At 44.4% G+C, this 8,677-nt stretch overlaps 1 pseudogene; it reads right to left on the reverse strand.

Annotated features, from left to right (window-relative positions):
* Nucleotides 1-5,799: 5,799 nt before the first annotated feature.
* LOC119270581 lies at nt 5,800-8,677 on the reverse strand (annotated as a pseudogene).

Below are 8,677 nucleotides of genomic sequence, written 5' to 3' on the forward strand. Positions count from 1 at the left end.
GGCGGCGACGGGGATGAGGGCGGCGACGAGGATGGGGGCGGCGACGGCAACGGCGCGTGACGGGGGCGGCGTAGGACGGGGGCGGCGACGGCGTTGATCGATCGGGAAGAAACAGAGGGGGGAGAATGAAATTTTTCGAAGTGCTGTATATATAGAAGGCACCTTTAGTACCGGTTGGAGCCACCAACCGGTACTAAAGGCCTGTTTTGGCCAGGCCAAGCAGCGGGAAGGGCAGGCCTTTAGTACTGGGTGGTGGCTCCAACCGGTACTAAAGACCCCCCCCCCTTTAGTACCGGTTGTTGCCACGACCCGGTATTAAAGGGGGTGCGCTGCCAGACGAGGGGCGCAGAAGTTTAGTCCCACCTCGCTAGCTGAAGGGCGCTCACACCTGCTTATAAGCCCCGACGCCGCTGCTGTCTCGAGCTCCTCTCTAAAGCAGGCCTTCTGGGCCTACCTCTGCTACTCTGCCCTGTGGGGCCTATTGGGCTTGCGGGCCTGCATCCTGGCCCAACAACAGGTTGGGTTTCTAGTTGTATGCAGGCCGCTGTGGCCCTGTAGGTGGGCTATTTTTCATTTAGTTTTTTCTTTTCTGCTTTATTTATTTTTAGTTGTTTTTTGCTTTATTTAGAGTTTCTTTGTGAATATTTTTGATAGTTTTTAGAAACTTTCAGTTAGTGCCGGTAGTTTTTAAATTTGAATAGTTTAAATTTTGAATTATTCGAAATTTGTGTGAATCACTAGTTTGTGAATAACTTAACTTTAAAAATACATTTTTCAGTGATTCTTTCTTCTTATGTTTAATATTAGTGTGTTTTATCATTATATTCAATTTGGTAATGCTTAAGTTATTTAAAAAATGAAATGCCTTTGTAACGGATGAGTTTCCGTCCGAAACCCTGATACTTCGAAACAGATTGTTCATTTTGTACACGAAGTGTATCCAGTTTTTGCGGTAACCCTCTCTACTTTTTTGCACATGCTATGTGGGTGAAATTATGATACCATGTCAACTTTCATCCTTTTCTGAGTTCATTTGAAATGCTTTTCAATTTCAGGGTCATTTGGCTGAAAAAATCAGTAAATGCATGAAAGAATTTGCTTGCACATAAAATTTCTTCGCGTTTTAAATGCCAAAACACATAACTAGCTACCCTAACTATTACAGAGATTCCCTCCTGGGTGTGAAACACAGAAAAAAGTGATGATAGTTAAGCCGATCACATCCCAGATCTTTGGGTGTGAAACTTTTTCTTCGCGTGTGTCCCTTTGCGTCGTAGCCATGAAAAATTTTCATCATTTAACGGGATGTTCGGGTCAATATTCACTGTGAATGGAGCAATTTCATCAAACTTTTCATAATCTTCTGACTTGTCTGTCTTGTCATCCACTCCCACGATGTTTCTCTTCCCAGAAAGAACTATGTGCCGCTTTGGCTCATCGTACGATGCATTCGCTTCCTTATCTTTTTTCTTTTTCTTGGCTTGGTAGACATGTCCTTCACATAGAAAACCTGTGCCACATCATTGGCTAGGACGAATGGTTCATCTGCATACGCAAGATTGTTGAGATCCACTGTTGTCATTCCGTACTGCGGGTCTTCCGTTACCCTGCCTTGTGTCATATTGACCCATTTGCACCGAAACAGAGGGACCTTCAAACCACGTCGATAGTCAAGTTCCCATATGTCCTGTATATAACCATAATATGTTTCCTTTCTCGTTTTGGTTTCTGCATCAAAGCGGACACCACTGTTTTGGTTGGTGCTCTTTTTATCTTGGGCGATCGTGTAAAATGTATTACCATTTATCTCGTACCCTTTGAAAGTCATTATATTCGAAGATGGTAACTGGGACAACAAATACAGGTCATCTTCAATAGAGGTGTCATGCATGGTACGTGCTTGCAACCAGCTGGCGAAACTCCTGGTTTGTTCACGTGTAATCTAGTCATCAGTCCGCTCCGGGTGTTTGGAGCGTAGCAAATTCTTGTGTTCATCCATATACGGAGCCACCAAGGCGGAATTCTGTAGAACTGTGTAGTGTGCTTCAGTGAGAGAATGTCCGTCTATACATATTATTTGTTCCCCTCCTAGCGTGCCTTTTCCATCCAGTCTGCCCTTATGCCGCGATTCAGGAACACCAATCGGCTTAAGGTCAGGAATAAAGTCAATACAAAACTCAATGACCTCCTTATTTTGACGGCCCTTGGAGATGCTTCCTTCTGGCCTAGCACGGTTATGAACATATTTCTTTAAGACTTCCATGAACCTCTCAAAGAGGAACATATTATGTAGAAATACAGGACCCAAAACGTTAATCTCTTCGCATAGGTGAACTAGGACGTGCGTCATGATGTTGAAGAAGGATGATGGGAACACCAACTTGAAACTGACAAGACATTGCACCAAATCATTCTGTAACCTTGGTATGATTTCTGGATCGATTACCTTCTGAGAGATTGCATTGAGAAATGCACATAGCTTCACAATGGCTAATCAAACGTTTTTCGGTAGAAGCCCTCTCAATGCAACCGGAAGCAGTTGCGTCATAATCACGTGGCAGTCATGAGACTTTAGGTTCTGGAACTTTTTCTCTGCCATGTTTATTATTCCCTTTATATTCGACGAGAAGCCAGACGGTACCTTAATACTGAGCAGGCATTCAAAGAAGATTTCCTTCTCTTCTTTGGTAAGAGCGTAGCTTGCATGACCCTGATGTATGCCGTCTTTTCCGTGCATACGTTGCTGGTCCTCCCGTGCCTCAGGTGTATCTTTTGTCTTCCCATACACGCCCAAGAAGCCAAGCAGGGTCACACAAAGATTCTTCGTCACGTGCATCACGTTGATTGCGGAGCGGACCTCGAGGTCTTTCCAATAGGGCAGGTCCCAAAATATAGATTTCTTCTTCCACATCGGTGCGCGTCCGTCAACGTCATTCGGAACAGGTTGTCCACCAGGACCCTTTCCAAAGACCACCTTCAAATCCTTGACCATATCATGTACATCAGCACCAGTACGGTGGCGAGGCTTCGTCCGGTGATCCGCCTCACCTTTGAAATGCTTGCCTTTCTTTCTTACGGGATGCCTGCTCGGAAGAAATCGACGATGTCCTAGGTACACATTCTTATTAGCCAAATATATACTGTCGGTATCGTCCAAACAGTGCGTGCATGCGCGGTATCACTTGTATGTCTGTCTTGAAAGGTTACTGAGAGCAGGCCAATCATTGATGGTCACGAACAACAACGTCTTTAGGTCAAATTCTTCCCCCATGTGCTCATCCCATGCACGTACACCTGTTCCATTCCACAGTTGTAAGAGTTCTTCAACTAAGGACCTTAGGTACACATCAATGTCGTTGCCGGGTTGCTTAGGGCCTTGGATGAGCACTGGCATCATAATGAACTTCCGCTTCATGCACAACCAAGGAGGAAGGTTATACAAACATAGAGTCACAGGCCAGGTGCTATGGTTGCTGCTCTGCTTCCCAAAAGGATTAATGCCATCTGCGCTTAGACCAAACCATACGCTCCTTGCGTCATCTGCAAACTCCTTCCCGTACTTTCTTTCGATTTTTCTCCACTGCGACCCGTCAGCGGGTACTCTCAACTTTCCGTCTTTCTTACGGTCTTCTCTGTGCCATCGCATCGCCTTGGCATGCTCTTTGTTTTGGAACAAACGTTTCAACCGTGGTATTATAGGAGCATACCACATCACCTTGGCAGGAATCTTCTTCCTGGGGCGCCGGCCCTCGACATCACCAGGGTCATCGCGGCTGATCTTATAGCGTAATGCACCACATACCGGGCAAGCGTTCAAATCCTCGTACTCACCGCGGTAGAGGATGCAATCATTAGGGCATGCATGTATCTTCTGCACCTCTAACCCTAGAGGGCAGACAACCTTCTTTGCTTCGTATGTACTCTCGAGCAATTCGTTGTCCTTTGGAAGCATATCCTTTATCATTACCAGCAACTTTCCAAATCCCTTGTCAGATACACCATTCTCTGCCTTCCATTGCAGCAATTCCAGTGTGGTGCCCAGCTTTTTCTTGTCACCTACGCAATTCGGGTACAACAATTTTTTGTGATCCTCTAACATGCGCTGCAACTTCTTCTTCTCCAAATCACTTGCGCAGTTTCTCTTTGCATCGGCAATGGCCCGACCTAGATCATCAACGGGCTCATCTGATGCCTCTTCTTCAGCTTCTTCCCGCATTGTCGGCTCAGCTTCTTCCCGCATTATTGGCTCAGCTTCTTCCCCCATTGTTGTATCATCGTATTCAGGGAACCCATGGCCAGGATAGCTGTCGTTGTCCTCTTCTTCTTCATTGTCTTCCATCATAATCCCTCTTTCTCCGTGCTTGGTCCAAACATTATAATGGGGCATGAAACCGGACTTAAACAGGTGGACGTGAATGGTTCTTGACGTAGAGTAACTGTGACCATTCTTACAGCGAGCACATGGACAAGGCATAAAACCATCCGTCCGCTTGTTTGCCTCAGCCGCAAGCAGAAAAGTATGCACGCCCTCAACGAACTGGGGAGAGCATCGGTTATCGTACATCCATTGCCGACTCATCTTCATTACACAACACCGAATAGACCAAATTAATACAAGTTCATACATAAAGTTCATACAACACTTAAATGCAACAAACAAATAACTCTCTAGCTAAAGCATTTAAATGCAACAACAAATACGATCAAGATCGCAACTAAGATAACAATGGATCCAACAGCATAATGATACCAAGCCTCACTATCGATGGCATATTTTCTAATCTTTCTAATCTTCAAGCGCATTTTCTCCATCTTGATCTTGTGATCATCGACGACATCGGCAACATGCAACTCCAATTCCATCTTCTCCCCCTCAATTCTTTTCAATTTTTCTTTCAAGTACTCGTTTTCTCTTTCAACTAAATTTAACCTCTCGGCAATAGGGTCGGTTGGAATTTCCGGTTCACATACCTCCTAGAAAAATTTTCTATGTCAACTTGATGGGCATAATTTGTCATAAACACGAAATGCAACTAGTTTTAAAAAAGAATATACATACCACATCCGAATCATAACAAGGACTAGGGCCGACGGGGACGGATATCAGAACCATGGCACTAACGTACATGTAAGATAATTATACGAGTAACTATATATCCAAATCACACAAACATCAATTTTTATATAAAATTTCATGAACAAGAGGCTCACCACAAGGTGGTGCCGGCGACGGGACGGTGCGGGCGATCGACGGTGGCTACGATGGAGATTTAGAAGGCACTAAGTAAACCACACCTACATATGCAAACTAAATGTTATTTTTGACCTCAAATTGCATATAAATCAAATACTAGCACATATATATATATATATATCCTCCCAAATCACTAAACTCACAAATTAATCACTATATAAAGCATTGCAAGATGAAAGGACAAAGTTGCTAACCTTTGTGATCATTTGAATGGATGGGGGCCTTCAAATCTTGACAAATTTTGGGCAAAATGTGTGATGAGCTCAAGAGGAAGAGGGGAAGAACAGAGAGGAGAGGGGAAAGGGGAAGAACAGAGCGAGCTCGGGTGGACGAAGGGTTTATGTAGGACGACCTTTAGTACCGGTTTGTGCCAAGAACCGGTACTAAAGGGGCTGGAGGAGCCCCATTCTGACAATATCCTGCCACCACTCTCATTAGCACCGGTTCGTGGCACGAACCGGTGCTAAAGGTTCGCCACGAACCGGTACTAATGAAAGCGGCCCGGCTAGCCGTTGGAACCGGCACTACCGGCTCAAATACAAACCGGCACTAATGTGCTTCACGTTTGACCCTTTTTCTACTAGTGGACACAAGGTGGCGATGCCGGAGATTGGTCAACATCTCGATTTCATTCTGAAATTCCTGGATGCCCTGCTGGGACTGAGGGTTACCACGCTTGATTGCCACCTTCAGCCTACCAGCTATCTGACCGTGGTATACATTCCCAAACCCACCTTTGCCTAGGAGAAAGGTCTCATCGAAGTTGTTGGTGGCTTCCTGGATTTGCTTGAACGAGAAGTTGTGGCAAAGCTTCAAATCCTTCGAGTGCGAGGTGGCCAATAGCAATTCTCTATCTCCGTTGGGAGGATGCCCATTGGTCTTGCCATGAGTGTAGTTAGTTTTCTTCCGCCTGTACATAACATAAATGCAGAAACTGGAAATGAACAAAGCCAAGACACCAGAAGCAGCTCCACCACCAATGATCGCTGGGATTCTAGCATTTGTTTTATCTTGACCATGAGATGCTGCCCTATCACGATTTTGCTTGGGTGTAGGGTTGACACCTGCAAGATTATTATTGCTGTTATCCTGTAGCTTGAATACTTCCAGGCCATTTAGAATTGCATCATAATATTGTGGTCGGCTACTGAGATCAGGGTGGAGTGCTACCCACAGATCTGTCTGACCATGACCAACTGTGACAACAACGTAGTTGGTGTAAACTGGTATACCGATTCCTCCGCTCCAAAGAATGACATCCATCTGCTCCACTGCTGTCTGGTTGTTGATGTATATGAAGAAACTCCTCTGGTTTACCTTGGTTATTGGATACTGGATCTCACAGAAATGGAACCTCAGAAGGTAGTAGAACCCTGCATCGACAAGCAAAATCCATGTAAGATTGTACCCCATGTTGATACCTGCATCTCTCCCCATGGATACTGCTGTCTCATAGATATAGATTGGTGCTATGTAATCCGGCATGCGAAGTGGGTAACTGATTGTGACATTTCTGTTTTTGAACAAATTCAAGCCAACTGAAGATCCAGAAATATAGCGGCCGTGATCTTCCCATGAGCGGTAAAAGCCATTATCATATCTCGCAGGGAGCGTCGTACCCCCAACATTAAGACGGTACATTGTTTCAAGGGCTATGCTAGAGGAAATTGGGAATAGATCTGGGTTCCCACCATTCGTGAATCTTGGCACTGGCATCGTGAAAATGTCAGGAGTGTGCACAATTTCGATGCCATTCACAAACGCATAAGACCCAGCATGGTGTGTTGATGGGGAAAATGTGACATTGAGTTGATCTGAAGTAACATTCAAGGAGTATTCACGGATGAGGTAAGTGCGACCCATGGCCTGAGCAGTCTGGAAAGGATTGAAGTCACTTAGAAGGCTATGGATCCCTGCAGTGACACTAAACAAGGCATCTGCAGCAGTATGTTCAGCATAAGAAGTTGGATAGAAGTAGAGCCGAAGGAACATGCGGCCAGGGCCAAACCCAAAAGGATATGTGAAATTCGAAGTGAGGATGCGAGCAGTCATGTAAGGTACTGGGGAAGGAAGTGAAGGGTCCTGGTATGATGCCTTGGCTGAAAAGCCAGGAAAACTAACCCATAGTTAGCGTCCCCATACCATGTTCGACCATCAGAATCACTGGCATTGCTGGTGGTACCACAGCTTACGCCGAACTGTTCAGAGCCTTTCCAGTCGGCAGACACCACGGGAAACAAGAGAGCTATCAGTGCAAGGCATAGGTAGGCAAATATCTGGAATGATGGATTGAGTAAGCCATTGCTCATGTCTGTCAAGATCTAATGCCTGGGACCTTCTCTTCTTTGATATATTGTTCCAAGAGCAAATGTATCAAGCAAATGCAGAGTTTTCAAGAATTTGCGGAACAAAGTTCATTTTCTATCCTTTTCTTGCTTTCTGGTGAATGTGCAACAGGACCTGACCTGAATATGCAGAAAAGAAGGACAAAAAGAATTAATTGCAAACTGAGTTGAGGACTAACCTGATTTACACCAATATTAGTCAACAAGAAAATGACCCACCATAGCGTTTGAAAAGACTAGGACAGTTATGAAGGACTTTATGTCTAACCACCAACTACAAATTACAAACCCTACAAGAGCCGTAGAACGCTAATAATTTGAAAACAAGTCAAGACTACTTGCTGTTGGAACATGGGAGTAGCAGATGTGTTTCCCAGTCAAAAAGCATATTATGGTTGCCATAAGATGACAAACTTCCATTCAAATTACCATCTCATCATGTTTTATGTAAATAGGAACATCATTACAGCCGGGGATTTGAGTATGCACTATAATTCTCCAATTTATCTTACCAGTCATGCACCTATGATTTTAGTATGCACTAAATCTTGGGATACGCCCTCCTGTTCTGTATATGTTGTACGGCTAGAGAGATATCCCAAAAATTAGAGATATATATTATTAGTTGGTAGCGTTTTAGTAGTTGCTATCTTTACATATTAGCTCTATATAAGGAGGTCCACTTGTACTTGTTACAATTAAGCAGGGAATAAACTGATCTAATCCTTTCTGTAAAAGAACTGATCTAATCCCGGTGTCCTTTCTCGAGTCCTCCCCTGCCCCTGAAGCACGGCAGCCATTAAGGTGCTGTCGTGCCTCTTGCGGTTCCAGTTACTTAATCCTAACATGCTCCATAACACCTCCCATAATAGAGATTAAGTTTAGCATCCATTATTATGCTAACAAATCTCAAGGAGTGCACAAATAAAGAGAAGTAATCAAAGAAGGGATTGAAGAAATCATAAGGTTGCGTGTACCTGATAAGATAGCTGAAGTTGCCAGTGAAGACAAGGTCGAATGTCTACAGGACGGATGATACATCATTGGCAGTGTAGCTACGCCTTGGGTTGGTGGTCTA

The sequence above is a fragment of the Triticum dicoccoides genome, chromosome 3A (assembly GCF_002162155.2).
Source record: "Triticum dicoccoides isolate Atlit2015 ecotype Zavitan chromosome 3A, WEW_v2.0, whole genome shotgun sequence".
Taxonomy (NCBI): domain Eukaryota; kingdom Viridiplantae; phylum Streptophyta; class Magnoliopsida; order Poales; family Poaceae; genus Triticum; species Triticum dicoccoides.